The 22,693-nt window shown below is 52.6% G+C and overlaps 1 pseudogene; it reads left to right on the forward strand.

The window, feature by feature from the left end:
• Window positions 1-2,584: 2,584 nt before the first annotated feature.
• On the forward strand, window positions 2,585-17,587 carry LOC124527321 (interferon-induced GTP-binding protein Mx2-like; annotated as a pseudogene).
• Window positions 17,588-22,693: the final 5,106 nt, after the last annotated feature.

Consider the following 22,693-nt stretch of genomic DNA (forward strand, 5'->3'; position numbering starts at 1 on the left):
GCTCTCCCTGCCTGTGTAAACATCCATCAGGTCACCCCACAGAGAGATGGGACGAGGCCGGGGGTTTAGGAAGAAGGCAGGTGAGGTAAATAAACACACTTGTGCCCAGTGTCTCGAGGACGGAGGGGCTGGGCTGAGCGGAAGGAGTCCAGCTGGGCGAGGCGCGTGAGCGGACTTCCCAAAGCCCAGCCGGTTCGCCTGGAGACCCCAGGCCGTCCCCACTCTGTGACCTTCCTCAGTCTGTCTTCACAAATTACCCACATTCAGCAGCTTAAAACCACCGAGATGTGCCCTCTCACAGCCTGGAGGCCGGAAGGTCCAGATAGAGGCATCAGTGGGGCTGGTGCCTCTGGACATTCTGAGGAGGGACCTAGGCCTCTCCCAGCTCCTGATGGCTCCTTGAGGTCCTTGGCATGCTCGGCTTGGGGCCACATCAGTCTAGACCCACCTCCGTCTACACTGGTCTCTCCCTTCTCCCCGGATCTGTGTCTCCAATCTCCCTCTGCCTCCTCTGACCTGCGGCTGGGTTTAGGCCCACGTCCAGGTCTTACAAATACTCTTTCTCCAAATAAGGTCACGTTCGCTCTTCCAAGGACACCATTCAACCTACTGCACCCACTTTGTTCCCGGAAGGATGGGCTGTGTAGGTCATAGCGGGGAAGGGTTTGTGACGGGGGGTGGCCCGGGGTGGGTCTGAGTCCTGACTTAGACCAGTAGCTGACCCCCCCCCACTTCAATCTGTTTTCTTCTTTTTTTTTCTTTCAGTAAGCTCTCTGCCCAAAGTGGGGCTTGAACTCACGATCCCAAGATCAAAAGTCAAGTGCTCTATTGACTGGGCCAGCCAGGGGCCCCTGCACTTAATTTCTTGGCCTGGAAGGTGCAACAGGGACCTAGCACACAAGGCTGCTGTACAAGGGAGACAAGAGCCTGGGAGCAGCATCGGGGAGGCCGGCAGTCAGACTATTTCTAACAGTGCTGACTTTACGTGATCATCGGCCATGGACGTTCAAGGGCGAGAGACCAAACACCCACCTCTCCCAGACGAGTCTGGGCGAGAACCAGTGAGGGCCGGGCAGAGATTAGCTTCCAGAGGGCCTGAGAGATACCACCTCCCATCTCTTCCTGCCTGATGGTCTCCTGTCTGGTCCTCAGCCACGAGTGACACGGAGCCCACCTCTCTCTAGAGGAACGTTCGACCCCCTCTGTGGAAATGCGGAGTTATGCCCAGAGGCTCACATTGTCTTTGCCAGTAACTCAGGACTTACAATTTATAGAAATATTTTGCGGGGGACGAGCCTACAGTATACAGGACAATCTCTCTCTCTTTTTTTAAAAATTTGTAATGTTTATTATTTATTTTTGAGAGAGAGAGAAACAGAGCGTGAGCAGGGGAGGGGAAGAAAGAGAGGGAGACACAGAATCCGAAGCGGGCTCCAGGCTCCGAGCTGTCAGCACAGAGCCCGACGCAGGGCTCGAACCCACGAACCATGAGATCATGACCTGAGCCGAAGCTGGCTGCTTAACCGACTGCGCCACCCAGGCGCCCCATGGACGGTATCTCTTAATAGGCCAATGAAGAAATGACATACTCCAAACCAGTGATAGATTGATTACCCTACCGGTCCAAGCAAAGGGGACAGAAACAAAGTCCAAATTTAGTTGAGGTTGCTTTCTACAAGTTGGTTCTTAGAAGAGTCGATTCGGTTAGCCCACCAGGAGCTGATGTCCGGCCACCGGCACAGAGCAGAAGTCCCCTGATTCCAGAGCATGGCGCTGGGGAGCAGAGCTGCGGGGGGAGGCGGGCAAGACGGCCCCCTTGGAGGGGCCACTGCACGGCCTTCACCCCTGCCAGCAAAGAGGGGCTTCTGCTCCAGAAGCCAGTGCCCCCAGGTCTGCAGAGAGCTTTCGAGCTCAGCAAAGGGTAGCCTTGCCCAGACGGAACACTCTCAGTGGGTCCTCACAAACTCTCGCCATTTGAAGTTTCAATGTCCGCTGCGTTCTGCACACCTGTCCATATATTCTTATATCCGTAAGTCCCCAGTGGCGCCCGCCAGCTGCTGAGCGACTGCTTAGTGACAACAGATGTCAAGGATGACGTCCTAACACAGCTTCCTCTATGTAAGTAAACGCACCCTTAGATCTAAACAGCTTCCCGTAACTCGTAAACAGGTGGATTTAAAAGCATAATAAACCAATACATGACAGGAAGTTCTCTGCCCCTGTCCCCACGCCCCGGGGGCCGCGGAGACCCCAGCTGTGAGCTGCCCCTGTTTACTGCGGCGGCCTCTCCTGCGGACTGGGGCCTTGCTGGGCTGCCAGTCTCCCCTGTGTGTGGGTTGTGTGGGCTCCGGCGAGGGGGGGCTGGCAAAGGTCCAGCCTGGGAGGGGACCGCCTGGGGACAATGGGCCACTCTGCCAACTTGTGTCTTTGCAGAGCTCGTGAAGGAGGCGGGAGGTGCTGAGCAGCGGGGAACCCACCCCCCAGCTCGGACTGAATGACAGCTAATGCCTAAGGCCCACGGTTCTTGGCCGTGCCCGAGGCGCAGTCTGTTTCCTTTTTTTTCTTTTCCTGATGATGTGCAAAAAAAGAAATGAATCTCATCCAGCGACAGCCACCGCCATCCGGCACAGCAGCAGGGCACATGATGTATCCCCCAGACTGGCAGGTGGGATGGCAGGACCCAGTTTAGCTCACCAAGAAGTTCAACTTGCCGACACTGAACCTTCAGCAGCCAGGAGGAAGCAGGGGCCAACGGAAGGCAAAGGTAAGTCACGTAGGGGGACCTTCAGGAAGGGTGCGTTCCAGGCGCCGGCCAGAGGCGAGCACCCCAACCGCGGCCATAAACCTGCAAGCGTGGTCTAACCCCAACGGTACGGCTGGTGCCCCACAGTCCCCCAGGCACCTCTGACATGCAGCAGGGGTGCCCGGTCTCTGGGGCAGCAAGTATGGGGGCTTCTTTTCCAGGTGCTGGGGTCTCCCTCCTGGGAGCTCTCCCCGCAACTATTATCACTGTGACCGTTGCTGACCCACCCCACTCCCCACCCCACCCCCCACCCCACCCCTGCTCAGCAGCCCAGGGCCTGGCTCCTGTCCTCCCTCTGGCCAGGAGCTCCCACCCTGGGTACGTTCTCCCTGCTCAGTGAGACGCCTCCTCCCCCGCCAGACATCCCACATCAGCAGAAGCAAAGCCTGTGCGGGACAAGAACACAGGGACCTCCCAGAGGCACATGCACCTCCCGTCTGCAGCCCAGCATCAGGAGAGGCACAAATTCCGCCCCAAATTCCCAAGGATGATGATGGGACTCTGATCACAGGCCAAGGCCGTGAAGTCCGGTCTGCCTCTTCCGGGGCCCGAGAGCGGCCTATACAGCCAGTACGAGCAGAAGGTGAGCCCCCGCACTGACCTCATCGGCTCCCTGCGGACCCTGGGTGTGGAGCGGGACCTGGCCCCGGCCACCATCGCTGTCATCGGGGACCAGAGCTGGGGCAGGAGCTCCTGCTAGACGCTCTGTCGGGGTCGCCCTCCCCAGAGGCAGTGGTAGGCAGAGTTGGGCCAGCTCTGCTCTCCCCGCGGGCCACGAAGCATCCCGGGGGTACCAGGCGTTTCAGACATTGGCCCCGGGAGGCTTGGGTCTACGGGCATGGCCTGGGCTGCCCCCAGGTCTCTGACCCCCTTTCGCATCCTTAGCCATCGCTGGGCCTGTTTCCGTCGGGGCCCGGAAACTGATGGCCCAGCCCTGACTCCAGACCTTGTCCAGTGGTCTGTGGCATGCATGTCTTTGATGACACCGAGCTTGTAAGTCTCAGGTGCCGTGTGAAGTCGTTCCGAAGAATTTTCTCAGTGTTTGGAAAAAGCGATTAGCCAGGGTCATAGCGTGATAAGACACGATGTTTTCCTTAAAAAAAAAAAAAGTGATTTTGTATGTCTACGATTTAATAAATAAAGGAAAAAAGGGAGGAAAGAGATAGTAGCCTCCCGTGGGTTGGGGGAGGCTCCGTCCTGGTCCCTTCCCTTGGTCCCATCTCCTGCCAGTGCTGTCAGAGGCCAGACCCCACCAGAACCCAGGGTTTGGGCACCACCGACGCCGTCCTGCCCGGCCCGTTCCCCGCCCTGGGCACAGAGGAGGGTGTGGGGACCCCAGTGGGCTGCCCAGATCCTGCACAGCCCCCAACAGCAGCTGCCTCGCCAGATGCCCCGGCCTGGGCTCCCTCCAGGTCACTGGCAGCCCAGTCCTTGATCCCAGGGGGTCCTGTGAGATCCCGGTCAGCCCGGCGGAACACGTGATGCACCAGAGAGGAAGGATCCGGGGCAGTCGTCCCTCTGCTCTGCCGCGGGGTCGGCATTTTGGGGAGAGGGGCAACATGATGGAGGGTCTGGATGCCGGTGGCAGGCATGTGACCCCTGGCATGTCCCCAGGCTGGAGGAGATGATAAACGCCCCTATAGGGCCAGCAATACAAAGGATACATCAGTGCTCAGGACTCGGCGACAGGAACGCCCGGCCCCAAGAAGCCCAGGGCGGTTCCAGCCTTTCTGAGCTCCGGCTGTGCAAACTGCCCACTGAGAATTCCCTTGAACCCCCTCCTTCGGACGTCCAGACTCTTGCCCTGGCTCTTGCTGCCTTCTCCCCGCACCCACCGTCTGCAACTGTGAGGGGCTTGGAGACGCACGGATCCCCCTGCTCCCCACATTTCCATCTGTCCCCTTTCTTCAACCGCCACCTGGACAAATGCAGGTCCTGTGGCCAAAGCCCGAGGCCTGACTCCAGCCCAGGAGTCCTGAGGGCCTTCAGACACTGAGCTGCAACTCCGGCTCGTGTGGCGGACAGAGCAGCACCGTGGGGACGTGGCCACGGTCGGCCTGGAGACACTCCCCTGCCGATGCCTCTGTCCCCGGGCCTGTGCTCCTTTGTGCCCGCCCAGTCCAGGAGGCCCCCATCACCTCCCAGCCCTGGACAGGGACAGAAATTTTAGCCCAGGACTCTGGGGACACTGGGGCAGCTCCCTTGGGGGGTGAGAGGACAAGGCACCTGTGAACTTGGAGTGTTTGGAACACTGCTCAGGACCTGTGACCTGGTGCTGAGAGACTCGGCTTCCTCAGGCCGGTCCTCAGGACAGTCCGTCCTCAGGACGCCTCCCAGGTAGGAAGGAGATCCTTGAAGGTGGGAGGCACGGGGTTTCTGCAGGTGAGGCTCTGATGGCCGCTCCCTCACTGTCCTGGCTCCTCGTCTGCTGCCTGGTCCCCACCGGGGAGCCCGCTGCCTCTTCCTTCCAGGCTTTTCCATGTGCTGGCCCTCCTCTGAGAAAGGCCCCCACGGGACTCCCGGCTGTCCTGGTCACCGCTGTCCTGGGGCACTGCTCTGGAGATGATGAAAGCAGGCCCTGTGGGACGCGGGGCTCCACGTGACCGGTAACACAGCGTCTGGGGTCCAGGCCTTTCCGTGGCTTCCCGCGCTCAGCTCCCTGAGAATCCGTGTCTGGGCCTCGAACGGCTCAGCAGAGAGACCCCCTCCGGAATGGAGAAGCCCTGCCCCCAGTCCTTTGGTCACCCCCAAATACGGATGACCACCCCACAAGGCTGCTGGGCAGAGAAGGATCTTCCAGGCCAGATTTCCCAGGACTCACTTCCTGTTCCTGGGCGGATCGGCGGCTAATTCCAAGAGGAGAAGGAAGAGGGACGCCGGGAGGTGTTGAGGACTGAGGACACCCACGGGGACGAGACGAGGTGACTGGGGAGCATCGTCCATATGTCTCCACACCTGAGCTGGTAACCAATGACCTCTGTCCTTGTCTTGTCCTTGGCTCGCGTGCCCCACGTATCTGATTTCTGCCATCGATGCCCTCCCCTCACCTAGACCATCCTGGACATCATCTCGTTTCAAGAGTGTCCCCTAGCCCCTGGCCCCTCAGTGTGACCTCCTCTGCTGGAGACTTGCAGAAATGGCTGGGAAAAAACACCCCAGACCTGCTGAGTCAGAATCTGGACTTGAACCGAGCTCCAAAATGGGTCGTGTGCGCTCAGAGTTTGAGAAACCAGGCTCAGAGCAGAGCCAGCTACACGACTTAGGGGCTCAGAGCAAAATAAAACAGCAAGACCCCTCGTTCGAAACGACTTAGACTCTCAAGATAGTGACAGCAGACAGCAAACCGGGAGGGGACCCTTCCGAACACGGGGCTCCGCGGGATTAGTCCTGGTTCTGAGTGTGCGCGCACAAAATATCCTCGTTGGTCCCTTTTCTGGTTTTGAAAAACAACCCGGGGGAAGACTCCCGTTTTTTCCAGCTCACCTACGGGGCTTGCTCCCAAGAGCACGTCATGGCATGTCTGGTGCCCCCTTGGGCCTGAGGCCACTTGGACATCACTGTGAGTAGCAGCCGAGCCAAGCGCGTGCAGAGCCGGGCAGCTGGGAGGGGGTGACAGAAGTGAGGCGGGTGGGGGGACTTTCTCAGCTCTGTCTATGTCTCCTCCCTCCGGCCTTGAGATTTGCTTTGCAAAGCTCTCGTGGAGAACCCCGGGGCCCAAATCTGCATGTCACTTCTCCACTACCACGTCTGTCCTTCGCCCCTGCACCGAGACTTGGCTTGCAGATGTGACGGGAGGTCCCTGCCGACGGCACTGAGGGGCCAACTTTATTGACACTTGGGTCTCTGTTACCAAGTGTGCACGCCGTCGGACTTGTGGCCCAGGGACCCTGTCCTTTGGCCATCCTCTAGAACAGGAACTGTCCTGCCCACGGACAAGGCTCAAGTCCAGCTCAAGGATAAATTTTTTTTTCAGTTTTTGAGCACTATTATAGATTGTTTCTGTCCTATCTATGACATAGCTGTTTTTTAAAACTTTTAGGACAATGGGCGGCTTATAGAACCCGGACACAAGTAGACCTTCCCGCCCACGCAGGTTAAAGGTCGCCATCGGTTCCACAGTAAGGAGGAATCTGAGACACAGGATGGAATCACTGAGTATTTTTTAAGTTTATTTGCCTGTTTTGGGAGAGAGCTGAGGAGAGGGAGGGCTTCGGGCTGTCAGCACAGAGCTTGACGCAGGGCTCGAACCCACAAACCACGGGATCATGACCTGAGCTGAAATCAAGACTGGGCCACCTAACCAACTGAGCCGCCCAGATGCCCATCACTGTATATGATTTACGTGTAGGCTGGGATACATATTCGGTATCCCCTAAATTAGATACCGTTCTCAAAACGTCCTTTGAACCCCCAGTGAAGACTCTACAGAAATAATCTACTTGCAAAAATGAACGTAAGGGAAGAAATAATCTTGCTTTCCTTCTGCTTCCTTTTCTCCATCTCTTCCTTCCATACCTCTTACCCCCCAAGAGACAGCGCAGGGGGATTCCTGCAAAACATTCCAGGACCTAAGAGAAGTGGCAGGTGGTGTTAAACAGGGACACGGGTACTACGGACATGGTATGTCTGCTTACGTGATCTTGTTCGGCCGAGGGGTCCTGCTCCCTGAGTTCCTCTGCCCTCCCTCCGGCAGACCCTGGGGTGGCCGGCGGTTGACCCTGGGAGGTCCCCTCTTCTCAGGGGTCTGCCTAGCTCCAGACTGACCACCGGCCTTCCGATCGGCCCCCCCTTTCCAACAGACAGGAAGCAGACAGATGGGCTTTTTCTTAAGTATCGGGAAGTAGAGGGGTGTCTACGCCGCCCAGAAACACGCTGTGCTAAACACACAATTGACTGTGTGTGTTCGTAGTGTGCGTTTATGTGTGTGTGTTGGTACGTGCTTTTGTGTACGTGTTAGCGTGTGCGTGTCTGTGTTTATCTTCTCATAAAAGTAGTATATACCTGTGTGCGTTATCTGTTTGCTGCATAACAAATTATCCCGAACCTGGTGACTTCAAAGACAGAATTTGTTCTCTCCCACAATGTGAGAGTCAGCAACTGCAGGGTCTCGGCTGGGGGGCTGTGGCTCAGGGTCCCTGGGGAGCCATGGTTGAGGTATTGGCTGGGTCTGCATCGGCTGAAGGCTCGACTGTGGCTGGCGAGCCGCTCTTCACGTGGCCGTGAGCGGAAGGCCTCAGTGCCTTACTTTGTGGACATCTCCGTCGGTCCCCGGTGTCCTCAGGATGGCGCTGCCAGCCTCCCCCAGAGCGAGCCATGCAAGAGAAGGCAAGAGGCAGTCATGACACATTTACTGCTAGTCCCACACGGTCACTTCCACCATATCTATCTTTAGACAGAAGTCCCTATGTCCGGTTCGTGCTCAACGTTTCACCTTTCGGAGGGAAGAGTGTGGAAGAATTTGTGGGTGTATTTTAAGCCACTGCCACGGTCACTGGCAAATATCAAGAAGGGTAAAGAAAGAGAACAGAATCCCTCTGTGACCCCACCATGAACGTATCGGTATGTTTTCCTCCAGGCTTTCGGAAGGTGAATGTCTATGCTACCTCTGTGTTTGATGGCCACACTAGTGGCCTCAGAGACCACTCCCCAGGCTTCTGTGAAGTGTTTTCTAAGCACCAGAGACATTTGGAGCCTCCTACCACTGCTTTTCCTCGGATGGGTCATTAATCTGAAGGCTGGCTTTCCCGTCTCTGGGCCTCCACAGCCCAGAACACCATAGCTGGCCTTGGAGTTAGCATCAGCCATGAGCTCATCAGGCTGGAGATCACCTCCCTGAGGTTCTGGATCTGACCCTCATTGATCTTCCCAGCATCACCAGCGTGGCCGTGGGAAACCAGCCCCAGGACATCGGACTGCAGGCAAGTCTTTCTAGAACTTGGGAATGGGCCAAGCTGAAGTTTGGGAGACTTCTAGGTCTCTGCGGGCAGCAGCAGGACTCCTGGTGTGCCTCGCCTGCCCTTGCACTGAGTGGTTGGGGAGGAGACTGGGGTAGCAGTGCCCAGGGCACGGGGCAGAGCTATCAGGGCACAGGTTAGAGGCTATCACTCCCCAACACTCTCCAGTGTGGTTCCATGCCCATCATCATTAAAGCTTCCAATGGCCAGGACGCCTGGGTGGCTCCGTCAGTTAAGCGTCTGACTCTTGATTTTGGCTCAGGTCATGATCTTGCGGTTGGTGAGTTCAAGCCCTGTGTCGGGCTCTGCGCTGACAGCAAGAGCCTGCTTGAGATTCTCTCTCTCCCTCTTTCTCTCTGCCCCTCCCCCACTTGTGCTCTCCTCCTCAAAATAAAGAAATTAACTTACAAATAAAAGCATCCAGCGTCTGATGTGCTCTGGCCCCACTCGCTCATTGGCCACACCCATCACTGTGCCCCACCCCTCATCCACTCCAGCCACACCTGAATCCTCAGTGGTCCTCGAACCTACCAGAAGGTCCTTGTACCTTCTCTTCCCTCTCTCTGAAACGTTCTCCCTGCCCAGCTTTGACGTGGCACGTTCTCTATTTCCCTCGAAGTTCTGACAAATGCCACCTTCTCCGGGATGCCCGATACCCTGGACCTGGTCCTTGTGTCTGTTGTCTACATTACCTCCTGGGGCACAAACCCCTGAGGGATAGTGCCTGTGTGCGTAATAGTGAATCTCCAGACCCTGGAATGGACCTAATGCCCATGAGTGCCCGTAACTGATGCATGACTAGAAGGTGATCTTTATGGGGTCTCTCTCTGCCGGCGGACATTCTGGGGAGCAGTTACCACTCCCCAAGACCCTGTCAAAATGCACGGGAAGATATGTGTTTCACACAGTGGTCTCTACCCCAAGCCTACTTCACCCCCAGGGACGTCGGCAATGGCAACGTCTGAGACATTTATGGTCATTACAACCTGGGAAAGAAGGTTTGCTACTGGCATCCTGTGGGTGGAGACCAGAAATGGAGCTAGATTTTCTATAATGCACCCGAGGGCCCCTGCCACAAAGAACCATCCATCCCAAATTGTCCATGGTGCTGAGGTGGAGAACACTGGATGGTCTGTTCACTCACAGACATCAGACCGCGTGCTACGCATGGGGATAGCAGGGGGAATAAAGACCAACGAGAAGATGCCTTTTAACTGAAGGACGGTTCGCGTTAAAACTCACTTCCCGAAGTCGACTATAACTTTCCTCGGTGAAGTTTTCCCATGGTTAGGACTTAATTTGGCCTGTTTATATTTGTCGTCTTAATCTGACCCCGGCACTTAATTGCTTATATGATGCTAGCTTGTGCTTATGTGATGCAAATTTCCTACTTGTGGCTATGCGGTATTATCTTCTGTGTGCAGCTTAACATAATTTTATGGGACATTATGAGAGCTAAAGCACATGTCAATTGGAGCAACTATTTTATTTCATTATTTTTTTTTAATTTTTTAATGTTTATTTTTATTTGAGAAAGAGAGAGAGAGCACAAGTGGGGGAGGGCCAGAGAGAGAGGGAGACACAGAATCAGAAGCAGGCTCCAGGCTCCGAGCTGTCAGCACAGAGACCAACGCGGGGCTCAAACTCATGAGCCGTGAGATCATGACCTGAGCCGAAGACGCTTCACTGACTGAGACCCCCCCGGGCGCCCCTATAGCAAACTATTTTTAAAAATATGTCCCTAGATGTCAGCCTTTCCTTGTTTGTTTGTATTGTCTGTGGGCAAAAACATTATTGAAATTTGGTGTGTAAGGCTTATCTGCTCATATCTCTCTCTGTCTGCAGATTCTAAGAAATTTTATTGGATTTCTCTAATTTGAGTGACCCCTTCCAAGAACAGACTCCAGAAAAAGTATTTAATATTAGGAATGAGCACATGTAGAGACATTTATTGGCATCAGATCCTATCACAGCAGGCACAGAGCACCTGTGGCTCGGGGACCTCTGCGGGACTGCATGGGGACACAGATGGCACGTGACGTGTCACAAAGGCACCCCTGGGCTTTTGGGGCAAATACAACACGTACACAAACACTGTCCTAGAAGGCATAATCTCAGAAGCATCACAGGAGAGATTTAGAAAAGGAGAGGTCTCGTCTGGCTACAGGAGGCAGAGTCCTCAGGAAAGAAGAAATACCAGTGGTGGGTTAAAAAAAAAAAGTTTAACATTTATTTATTTTTGAGAGAGAGAGAGAGAGCCAGAAAGAGGGAGACAGAGAATCTAAAGCAGTTTCAGTGCAGGGACTTCCCAACGCTCAAACTCAAGAACCGTGAGATCATGACCTGAGCCGAAATCAAGAGTCAGAGGCTTGACCAACTGAGTCACCAGGTACCCCACCAGTGGTGGGTTTTGAAGAAAAGTAGGAAATCAACAGAGAACATAGTAAAGGCAGATGGGCAGGCCTTCCTGTGGAAGGGATTGGCCAAGCCAACGCCCAGGAGCATGAAAACCAGGTCATGGTCTCAGTTACCAGTTTTCCACCATCACACCTGTCTGGCCGTATTGTTGGATGCCCAGAGATGTACTCTTCCTTTGTGTGCTTTTTTTCTTTTTTTTTTTTTTTTTTTTGTCATCAGATCAAGGCACTCATACATCCAGGGGCAACAGACCATCAACTTGGTGGTGGTCCCCTGTAACGTGGACGTTGCCAGCACAGAGGCAGTGAGTGTGGCTCGGGAGGTGGACCCTGATGGAGACAGGGCCAGAGGTAAGAAGAAAGAACCTAACTTCCAGAAGACGGGAAAGAAGGGGGGAGACTTCTTATATATTTAGAAGGTCCCTTAATGCAGCACCGTTAGAGACAAGAGCTCTTCCCAGGAGAAGCTCCATGGGCTCAGGACGCATTCACACCCTGTGGATGGGTATCTCCGCTCACAGGGTTAGAGGTGTGGCCAGAATTTGGGGGTTCCTCACCCTTCTTCCTCTGCCCCTCATTTGCATTCACAAACCATCCTGGATGGGGTGGGGGCGAGAACTACCTTATCTGCTATCCCACAATGGTCTGGAAAGGAGAAAGTGACTGGCCCTTCAGATCTGCCTTGCTACAGGTAAAGTTCTTGGGACCCATTGGTGCATGGAAAGCACCTTTATAAGGTCTCAGCGAACATTCTACTGGGCCAATGTTGGAATATGAGGGTCTGCAGAATGTATATTCAAGCAGAATTCATAGGCAGCTGGGGTCTCCTAAATTTCTTAAAAGAAAAAAAAATAGTTGCCTTGGAAGGCATTACAGGGAACTTGGTTTAAGAGCACACAGTCTCGTTTGAGGCCTTGTTCTACCGCTTTCTGGCTACATATCCTTGGGTAATATATTGAACCTCTCCTGGCCTCGGTCTCCTCATCCATGAAATGGTACTCACAGTAAGTACCTATGTGCTGGCTTGTTGGAAGGATTCCATGAAGAAATACTGTACACGATGGTACTTAGGTCTGTGCACATAGTATTTTCTCAACAAATGGTTGCTGCTATGTTTTTTAATTTGCAATATTACCATTCAACATCCCTTCTCCACCAACTATCCCACCTACCCGTCGAGTTGACCTGCCTGGAACTTTGCAGGTCATTTCCCTTGACTGAACGCACACTTGTCATATAACCGCCTTTCCCGTTTCTTCCCACATAGATGCCTGGTTTTCCAGTAAGGACAGAAATAAACAGTAGGGGCAAACCCCTCAAGTATAACGTTTCACCACGCGCTGGACCATGCTTGCGCCCTGTTAGCTGTTGACTTCTCCAAGCATCGCAAACGCACTGAGCCAGAGAGAACACTCAGGCTTTGGGTCATCAGTCATCGTAGGTCAACCTTCTTTCTCCCCTCTCAATCCTAAGTCGTGAAGGGTGTTTTACTGATGGCCACAGTAGGTAGTATCATCGGTCTGGGAGGGAGATCTATCTGGATATCAAAATCTTTGTAGAAGCGGGGTGGGGTGGGGCACTTGGGACTTAATGGACGAGTACAGGGTTTTAGGTCTGCAAGATGAAAAAAATTCTGGTGGGATGGTCACACAGCAATGAGAGTACAATTTAAAGTGGCTACGGCGGTAACGTGTATGTGATGCCTGTTTTACCACAATTTTTTAAATAGGAAGCTAAATGGATTATCTATACAGTACTTCCAAAAGGGTGAAAACGAACAAATTTGGTGACTAATAGAGTGGTGGTTTATATAATGCCAAGTTACAAAAAGAGCTGTGAGTCAGTATATTTGCAAACTCTCCACCAGACTGGTTCCCCACCTGTCCATTGCTAACTGCACACTGTCTACACAGCCAGCTCCAGCTCGACTCCTGTCGCCACCACGGCACAGCGATGGCACTTGTTAGGGTCACCAGTGCCCTCCATGCTGACAAACATGTGGTCACTTCTCTGTCCCCATCTTTCTCGACCTCAGCCAACATGGCTGACCATATTCCCTCCTTCCTGAAATCTTTCCTTCCTTTGCTGTAACACACAGCCTGCTGGTTTCCAGCTCACCATTCTCCCTCGGTCTCCTCCTTCACTTGCCACTGGAGGTCACATTCTTAGTCTCCTGGTCTGGTTGCTTCTTCAGTTCTCTGATCCCTAAAGTCGGAAAGCCAAAACTTGGCTCTGAGATCCTCCCTCTGTCAACACTCGCTCTTTAGGCAAGCTTATCAGGTGAGCTCATCTCTATCAGCCGGCAACTCCCAGATCTAAATTTGTGACCCTTCCCTTTCCCTAGACTTGACATTTCTAGTTGGATGTCTGTCAAAGGTCTCCAATCTAGTGCGACCAAAACATAGCTCCTGATACCCCACCCTGCCTCAGTCCTCCTCCCTCCCAAGGCTTCTCCCCCTATTCCCAGCACCACATCTGCCTGCCCAGTTCTAGAACTAAATCTAAAAGTCACACTTGATTCCTCCTTCCCCTGCTTCCATTTCTAATTCACCTAGAGTCCAGATGACTCTGTCCCCAAAACCAAGACCACATCTGTCCACCACGCTCCATCACCACGTAGGCCAGGCCCCCTTCCTCTCTTGCCTGGACTACTCAAGCATCCTCCTGCTGGCCTCCTGGCTCTCACCTTGCCCTAAGTACACCCTCCACTGACCTTTGAACAGGTGAATGAAGTCACGCCCTTCCTCCGCTTCTAGCCTAATGCGTCCGCGCCACGTACACGAACCCTGGGCTCCTTTCCTGGACGAGAAACCCTCCTGTGACCTGGCTCTATCCGCCTCTGTGCGCATGGTTCCCTTCCACTCTGCCTTTCCCACCACCCTTCAGTGTAGCTGTGAGCCAGAGGGCCTGGGATGTTCTTTCTCCTTCCTCACAGGGCTGGGTGTGCAGATCTCAGCCCGAACGCTACCCTCCCAGAGGCCTTCTGCCCACTCAGCCCAGCACCGCACCCCCCACCCCCACCTGCACTCATTTGCCGGCACATGACCGGATGTCACTTCTCTGCGTAACGCTTCTCAATAGCGTTACTATCAAGGTACGTTTCTTTATTTCTCGCAAATCACGAGACTAACGTATCTGGCTTTTACCCGCTGGAAGGTGACGGGGTAGTCACACAACGGGACTCTGCAGTCTGGTTCACTGCCACTTCCTCAACTAAAGTAGCGTGCTTAATAAGCATCTTTCAATTCCATATGAATGTGCAAGGTATGCAGGAAGGAGTTAATTTAAAAAGAGAAAAAAAAAACCCTAAAGCATCTAAAAACAGGTGACCGTTCCCTTCTCTGTGGCGCAATGGTTGGGATATTAGATGATGCTTAGAGCCCACTGCAGGGCTCGAACTCCCACAGGGTGAGATCCTGACCTGAGCTGGGATCCGGAGTCTCTGGCTCATCCAACCGAGCCACCCAGGCACCCCCTAGCGTGAATTCTGATAGCAAGTCTCACTCTTTATTATCTTCCCACTTTTTCTCAGGATAAAGGACAGGGATGTAGGCATTCCTGAATGATTGCTGGCTCCCAGGAGGGGCTTGCCCAGGTTTTCTGCCTCCTCTCCCACTGGAGGGTCCTCTCCTTTCCTTTGGGAAGTGCGGGCGTACATTCAGAGATGTGTCGGCTCTGTTAGTAACAGGAAGGACAACTTCTGCCAATAGGAAGGTAAAACAGAGAGACAGACATTCAGCTGCTTAGAGGCCAGGAAGGTTTCAGGAAATGATAGGCCAGATGGCCAGACTTAACCACAAATTAAAAACAAGGACGAAAATAGCAGAAGATGACGTTCGGTTCCCAACATAAACAAACAAACAAACAAACAAACAGAAACATGCAGTGGCCATTTGATGCCCCAGGAATCGAAAGAAATACTCAGAATTCAAAGCTTTCGATCCAACCCAAGTGGGAGGGCATGTGGGGGCAGCGGGGAGACAGGGAGGCCGGGAGGACAATGTCAACGGAGGCACCCACAGGAGGAGGGCAGCGTGAGTCTGTCACAGGAGACACCCGAGAGGGGCACCGACCTTCTGCACAGCAGGGACTGAGCCCTTGCGGGCAATCCGGTGGGCGTCGGTCAGTAATGATGATGCGCGCTGCCTGGTGTCTGGAACCCAGCAGGCGCCCGGGAACGTTTGTTCGATAAATCCCACAAGGCAATTAATGAATTGCATAGCAAAAGAACAAATAAACACGCAGATGAGAGGGGTGGCGATGGAACGCACCGAGAGGGTGTCAGGCACGGGGCCATCGCAACAGAAGGCTTCGCTTGTCCTGGCCAAAGAAGGATCCCAGAGCCTCGCAGCCTTCAAGTATATTTGAGGAGAAAACGGAACATTCCACTGCCTTTCGCTAACCATCTCACAGGAATCCCGACCAAAGCAGATGTAGCGGGCAAGGCACCGAAAAAGTTGTCGTGAGTGTGGTGCGAAATATCATGTCCCGTCTCGAGAAGGGTTACAGGATAGCGACGTGCGGAGCCGGCAGGAGATCAGATCACGAACAAGCTGACGTTGGCAGAGGCAACGAAGGAAGAAATGTTCTTCCAGACACATCGGTATTTCAGGTGACATTCTTCAGGACGGTCCTAGAACAGAACTCCGTGGGAGCCAGCCCTGCCTTCCGGAACCGGCCAAGGTAAGGTTACCAAGTGATAGACATAAAATTATACAAGTTTTATAGTCCCGCCAGGTCTGGGGTGGGGCCCAAGAATTTATGTTTCTATCAAGTTCCCAGATGAGGCCAATGTTACTGGTGCAGGGACCACACTTTGAAAACCACCACTCAAGGTCTTTGGGAAAGTCAAGTCTTGGATGAGCAAATGCATTGAAGTGGTCGATCATCGTGCGTCCGGGTGTAAATCCTGAGGGCCCAGGTGCTGGGGACTCACTGCTGACGTGAGAAGCATTCAGAGCGGTGTCAGAAAAATGAGCCCCAGCGGTCCTCCCTGAGTTCGCGTAAATAACAAATACTCTGCAGCCAGACTGCCTGGTGTGTGGCCCTGGGCGAGCCACGTAACCTCTCTGGGCCTTTACCATCAATCGTTTTCTGATGAAATACATTCACATTTGTAAAGCCCTTAGAATCGTGCCTGTCACTTAGAAAACAGCATGTACATTTTTTAAAATTTAATTTTATTGGGGTAAGAACACTTAACATGGGGTCTACCCTCTTAACAAAAATTGTTTAATATTTATTTATTTTGGGGAGACAGAGTGCAAGCAGGGAAGGGGCAGAGAGAGACAGAGATACAGAATCTGAGGCAGTCACAGAGCCCGACACGGGGCTCGAACCCACAAAGCGCAGGATCATGACCTGGGCTGAAGTCAGACGCTTAACCGACTGGGCCACCCAGGCGCCCCTTAACAAATTTTTAAGTGCGCAATACAGTCTTGTTAACTACAGGCACGATGTTGTATGGCAACGTCTAGACCTATTCATCTTGCATAACTGAAATGTCACACCTATTGATTAGCAACTGCCTGTTTCCCCTCCCCCAACATCTGGCAACCCTCATTCTACCCCCTGGTTGGGTGAATCTGGCTTGTTTAAATGGCTCGCGGAAGTGGGATCGTCCAGTCTTCGTCCTTCTGTAGCTGGCTTATTTCACTCAGCCCAACGTCCTCAAGGTCCATCTATGCTGTCACATGCTGCAGAATCTCCTTCTTTGTAAAAGCCAAATCCTATTCCTTTGTGTGTATTTTCTTTATCCATTCATCCACCTATGGGCACTTAGGTTGTTTCCACATCTTGTGATGGGGCCAGCATCCTCAAAGGAGTGCTAATATCTCATTGGGATCCTGACTTAAACTACTTTGGATAAATACCCAGAAGTGGGATCGCTGGATCCTATGGTAGCTCCATATTTCAATTTTTTGAGGAACATCTCTATGGCTTTCCACGGTAGCTGCGTTATTTTGCATTGCCACCAACAGTGTACAAGGGTTCTAATTTTCCCACGTCCTTGCTCACACTTGTGTGGTTTGTTTTAAATGTTGATATTTATTTATTTTTGAGAGAGGGTCAGGGGCAGAGGGAGCGCGAGAGAGAATCCCAGGCCGGCTCCACACCGTCAGCACAGACCCCAGCGTAGGGCTCGATCCCACGAACCACAAGATCATGACCCATCGGCCATTTGTATGTCTTCTTTGAAGAAATCTCTATTCAAGTATTGGGCCCAGTTTTGATTGGGTTTTTGGGATTTTATTGTTGTCATCGTTGTTAAATTGTGGGAGCTCTTTAAGTATTTTGGAAACTAGCCCCTTATCAGTTATATGGTTTGCACATATCTTCTCCCATTCTGTAGGTTGCTTTTGCCTTTGTTCGTTGTCTCCAGTGCTGTGGAGAAGCTTTTCCACTTCCACTAAGCTGTAGTCCAGCTTATCTGTTTTTGCTTTGGTGGCCAGTGCTTTTGGTATCATATTCATGAAATAATTTCTAAGACCAATATCGTGAAGATTTCGGCCTATGTTTTCTTGTAGGAGTTTTACCATCTCAGGTCTTACATTCAAGCCTTTGATCAATTTTCAGCTGACTTTTGTGTATAGTGTAAGTTGCATTCTTTTGCATGTAAATCTCCAGTTTTCCATCATCATTTGGTGAAGAGACTGTCCTTTCCCCGTGGTGTATTCTTGGACACCCCCCCCGCCCCCGCCCCGCCATGCCATCAAAAACCAGCTAACTGCATGTGTGTGGGTTTATTTCTGGGCTCACTGTTCTGATCCATTGTTTGGGCCCACTCTGTAATTAGCAACTGTCGCCCTAATGCACTACCTGGCTTTTCTGAAGGCATGTGTCATCCTGGGGAGGTAAGCTTACCGACCCCCTTATAAAGCCCAGAATTGGCAAAATGATCACTCACATAGGTTGTTGGCCTTAGAAATAAAATAGTTATTTCTCCAGCAAAAATGAATTTATTTGGGAATGACAGAGAATTGCAATTTGGGGGGTAAAAAGCCATGGCAAAACCATAGGCAAGTCCCACAAACAAAGCAGAAGAATTTTATTTTATACAGAAGAAGGAGAAAGTTGGGTTGTTTTGAACTCAGTCCATCGGAGAAAAGCACGCATTCAGGGTGCTGACGGCTTTTCCCTGGCTGAGCTGCAGGGGTGGTTGGTCGCTTGTAGGGGATGCTGTGCACGTGTCTTCCTGTTGGGGCCTACAGTTGATGATTCCTGTTGAGGAGTCTTCTGCCGGGTCTGTAAGGGACACTTCTTGGACAGTGGTATGGCGGGAGAGCTCCCCCTTCTGGCTTCCCGACTCCCTTGCAGCAAGGTTTCCCTGAGCATTAACACCAGGGTCCCTCGTGAATGCCCTTGTGCTCCGTCTTGTTTCCGAGCTCTCCTGGGAGGAAGGAAAGGCCACGGTGCCCCGTCTGGCAGGAAGACTTACCCATGGGCCCACGTTGCCTTGTCAGTGTGAGTCAACGGGTTGAGTTTCAACGGGTTGAGCTGCAAGTTACAAAAGTTACAGCCTACCCAAGGCACTCCGTCCTGAGGTGGTTGAGACACCCCACTGAGCTGCCCACACAAGCCAAGAAACAAGCACGTTCTGAAAACCAAATCGCTCGTGGCCAGGGGCTCACAGGGGAGCTTCCGAAACTGGAAGTAACAACTGCCTAATGTCGAAACGAAGAGCCGATCAATCTGGGAATCAAGAAGGGAAGGAAGAAAACTATAAACCATTTAGGAGGGCAAAAGGAATGAACACTGACTCAGCAAATGTATCCTTTTGCAACAGGTTCACACTTTGTCGACCTTGACAGTGAAACAGCCAGTTATTTTCCCAGCCTGTCAGACAAAAGCAACGAATTCTTCTGAGCCAGGAAACATGTACTCCCAAGAACATTGAGTTGGAAGAAAGAAGCCAGTGGTTCTCCAACTGCAATGTGCACAAGAATCACCTGTGGGTGACTGGGCGGCTCAGTCAGTTAAGCACCAGTTGATCTGAGTTCGAGCCCCGCGTCGGGCTCTGTGCTGACAGCTCGGAGCCTGGAGCCTGTTTCGGATTCTGTGTCTCCCTCTCTCTCTGCTCCTCCCCTGCTCATGCTCTGTCTCTGTCACTCAAAAATTAGTAAACACTGAAAAAATTTAAAAAAAAGAATCACCTGGAAAGTTTATTTAAATTCAGATTCCTGGGTCCCAATCCAAGTTTCTGGGTCAATAAATCGGGGGGATGAGGGGGCAATGAGTTTGCCCTTCTAACTTCCCAGGTGATTCAGGGAACATACCTTGAGGAACCCCAACTCTAGTGGGATTCCCCTCAGTTCACAGAAGAGGCCTTCGAAAGACGTATCCCTGTCTAAAAGACACAACCTTGTCGAACTGACAAAAACCTTGGTGTTTTGCAAAAAGACGTTGCATTTTTTTTTTTAATTTTTTTTTTCAACGTTTATTTATTTTTGGGACAGAGAGAGACAGAGCATGAGCGGGGGAGGGGCAGAGAGAGAGGGAGACACAGAATCGGAAACAGGCTCCAGGCTCCGAGCCATCAGCCCAGAGCCTGACGCGGGGCTCGAACTCACGGACCGCGAGATCGTGACCTGGCTGAAGTTGGACGCTTAACCGACTGCGCCACCCAGGCGCCCCAAGACGTTGCATTTTGATAGCCGTTTTTGATAGTACATTTCTCAATATTAAATCGTCTACATTCAAACTTTCATTTTACATTTGTGATATTTTAAGTTAATTTTTAAAAATTCATAACGATTATGATAATGATGATTTGAAGGATCAGGAAACAATCTCATACATTTCCGACTATAGATTCAAACTGCCCCTCCCCCCCCAAAGCACCTGTGAGACCTTATGACTTCCTGGTGTCATCCAACGTCGTCCGCATTTTACGAGGCCTCCGTGCGCTAATCCACAAACTGCCTCTAGACCCCAACACACTCCTCCCGCCTGGCTCGGGGACCTCATTCGCCGAGGCAGAGGCTGGGCCCGCTGGGCACTCAGGCATCCGTGTCCACCTGCACGGGCTGCGGAGGCGGTGAACTGGGTGTGCCCTGGGACCCTCCACCACTGACTCGCTCCGTGACGGTATCTGGCAATTAGCCTCTCTGAGCCTTAGATTCCTCTCTTGTAAAACAGAGAAGCAACCAAGCCACGTGCTTTGTCCTGCAGTTGGGGGGGGGGGGGCGCTTAACTGAGATGTGGAGGGTGCTTGGCCCAAAGACAACCCTCTGTGGTGCCTCTCTGTGTCCTTCCTTCTCCTCCCCTTCATTATCATCGCCATCATTGATTGGTTAGGACTGTACCCCGCCTGCCACCAATATCCAGGTCACGTCCCCTACCAAAGCGCCATTTATCAGTTTATAACACTCAAATTATCACTGACAGAGCATTTTCGTAAAGAAAGCTTACGTTATTTTCAAGTGTATTTGTTCTCTAAATACAAAGCGCGAAGCCAAACCCAAGCCCGGCCGCTTCTTGGCACTTCCCCACTCCAGTGACATAACAAAACTGCACACCGGGTCATTCGAGCTGTATTGCATGCAAAGCCATCCTTGGGCTCTTTAACAGGTGTCCATCTTAAACTTAAACATTTTTTACAAATGTTTATTTTTTTTTAATTTTTTTTTCAACATTTTTTATTTATTTTTGGGACAGAGAGAGACAGAGCATGAACGGGGGAGGGGCAGAGAGAGAGGGAGACACAGAATCGGAAACAGGCTCCAGGCTCCGAGCCATCAGCCCAGAGCCCGACGCGGGGCTCGAACTCCCGGACCGCGAGATCGTGACCTGGCTGAAGTCGGACGCTCAACCGACTGCGCCACCCAGGCGCCCCAAACAAATGTTTATTTTGAGACAGAGAGAAGGTGGAGACGAGGGAGAGAGAGAGAGAGAGAGAGAGGGAGAAAGAGAATCCCAAGCAGGCTCCACACTGTCAGTGCAGAGGCCAACACAGGGCTCGATCTCACGAATCCGCGAGATCATAACCTGAGCCCATGTCAAGCATTGGACACTTAACCAGCTGAGCCACCCAGGCGCCACAACAGGGGCCCGTCTTAGCGAACTTCGCACAAAAATGGAAATTCCGGACCCCCTCGAATGCTGTCACAGGGGATTCGGCCCACGTATCGAAGAAATCTGTCGGCCAATTCCATCAAGCTGCGGAGTGTCCTCGTTCGCCATTGTTTTGTTCAGAAATCACTCCCGTCGTTAGAAAAGCAAATAAGGGAGAGCCACCGGAGGGCGACAGAGAGGCCGCACCTGTGTGGAGGCGGCATCCCCAGCAATGAAGCGGATAAAGTGTTCTTTCTGATTCATGAGGATTCCCGGGGACTCCAGGTGACAGGCACAGAAACTGGCTTCTCTGTCACCCGCTCCCTTTAGACGGCCGCATCCTTCCCGGTGGCCCAGCGCATCCTGAGATGGCCCTCCTCGCGTCCCTGCCTGTGGCGTGCTGGCCGCCCCGTTACGCAGGAGCTCCCCTCCGTTTGTCTTGCCTGAGAGATGGGACGGTTGGGTGGCCGATGGGATCCTCTCGCGGCCCCCAGCCCAACACCACACGCTGCTGCCCCAGGCAGGTCCCAGCTCTTTAATGCGGTTACACTCAGATCGATGACTCTCTCTCATTTTCGGAAAAGTAAGGTGTTTAATCAGGACCTCGGAAAGTTAGGAGAAGAAGTCGTAAGGCAGAACGAGACCTGCTTAGACAACAAAATCAGGGAGGAGTTTAAAAACTGGGTTCTCACACTTACAGCCAGTACCCCAAACGGCAAGTCCTAGGACGAGGCTCCGCCTAAACACGGTGTCATGTTTACTTCTGGCACGTACGAAGCGTGCAGACAGATGAACATGCCCACGCAAGAGACCACGCAAGAGACTCCGACTGCTTCCCAGCCACCAACGTGGAGCCCCGCCCGCACCAGGAGACAATTCCACCGCCTCCAACTTTCTCCGGCTTCTTCGTTTTGAGGCTGGACAGTTCGACTGACTTCTCTTCCCTTCTTGTCTCCACCCCTAGTGCACGACCGACCGAAGAGGTCAGTGGTTTCGTGTGTGCTGCCGAAGCGAGCACACGGGTCAGTGGTTTGATAAGAGTGTCCTTGCTTTGCCTGGGGAAGTTCCAACTTTCATTCTGCTACGGCCCTGATGCCAGGAGGGTGTTCGTGTGTGTGTGTGTGTGTGTGTGTGTGCGCGCGCGCGCACGCGTGCATTGTATCTTTGTTTTAGCACGTAATAAAACCAGCACTCTTCGTGTCTGGATGTGTTCTCGGGAGATCTGCAAGTGCTGTAATAATAGGTTTCTGTTTCCATTGAACGAATCCAGTGCTTTCTACGAGTTACAAACACTCAGCTTCTCTCTCAGGGTGAATACCCTCAACTGAAATGTATTTTCATAGAATAACAATTTGGCTTCCTAAACGTCAGTTTTCCTCGGGGCGTCTGGGTGGCTCGGTCAGTTAGGCATCCAACTCTTGATCTCAGCTCAGGTCTTGATCTCAGGGTCGTGAGTTCAAGCCCCA

The sequence above is a fragment of the Lynx rufus genome, unplaced genomic scaffold (genome assembly GCF_022079265.1).
Source record: "Lynx rufus isolate CCGP_SWC_20201006 ecotype Redwood Valley unplaced genomic scaffold, mLynRuf1.p SCAF_5, whole genome shotgun sequence".
NCBI lineage: Eukaryota > Metazoa > Chordata > Mammalia > Carnivora > Felidae > Lynx > Lynx rufus.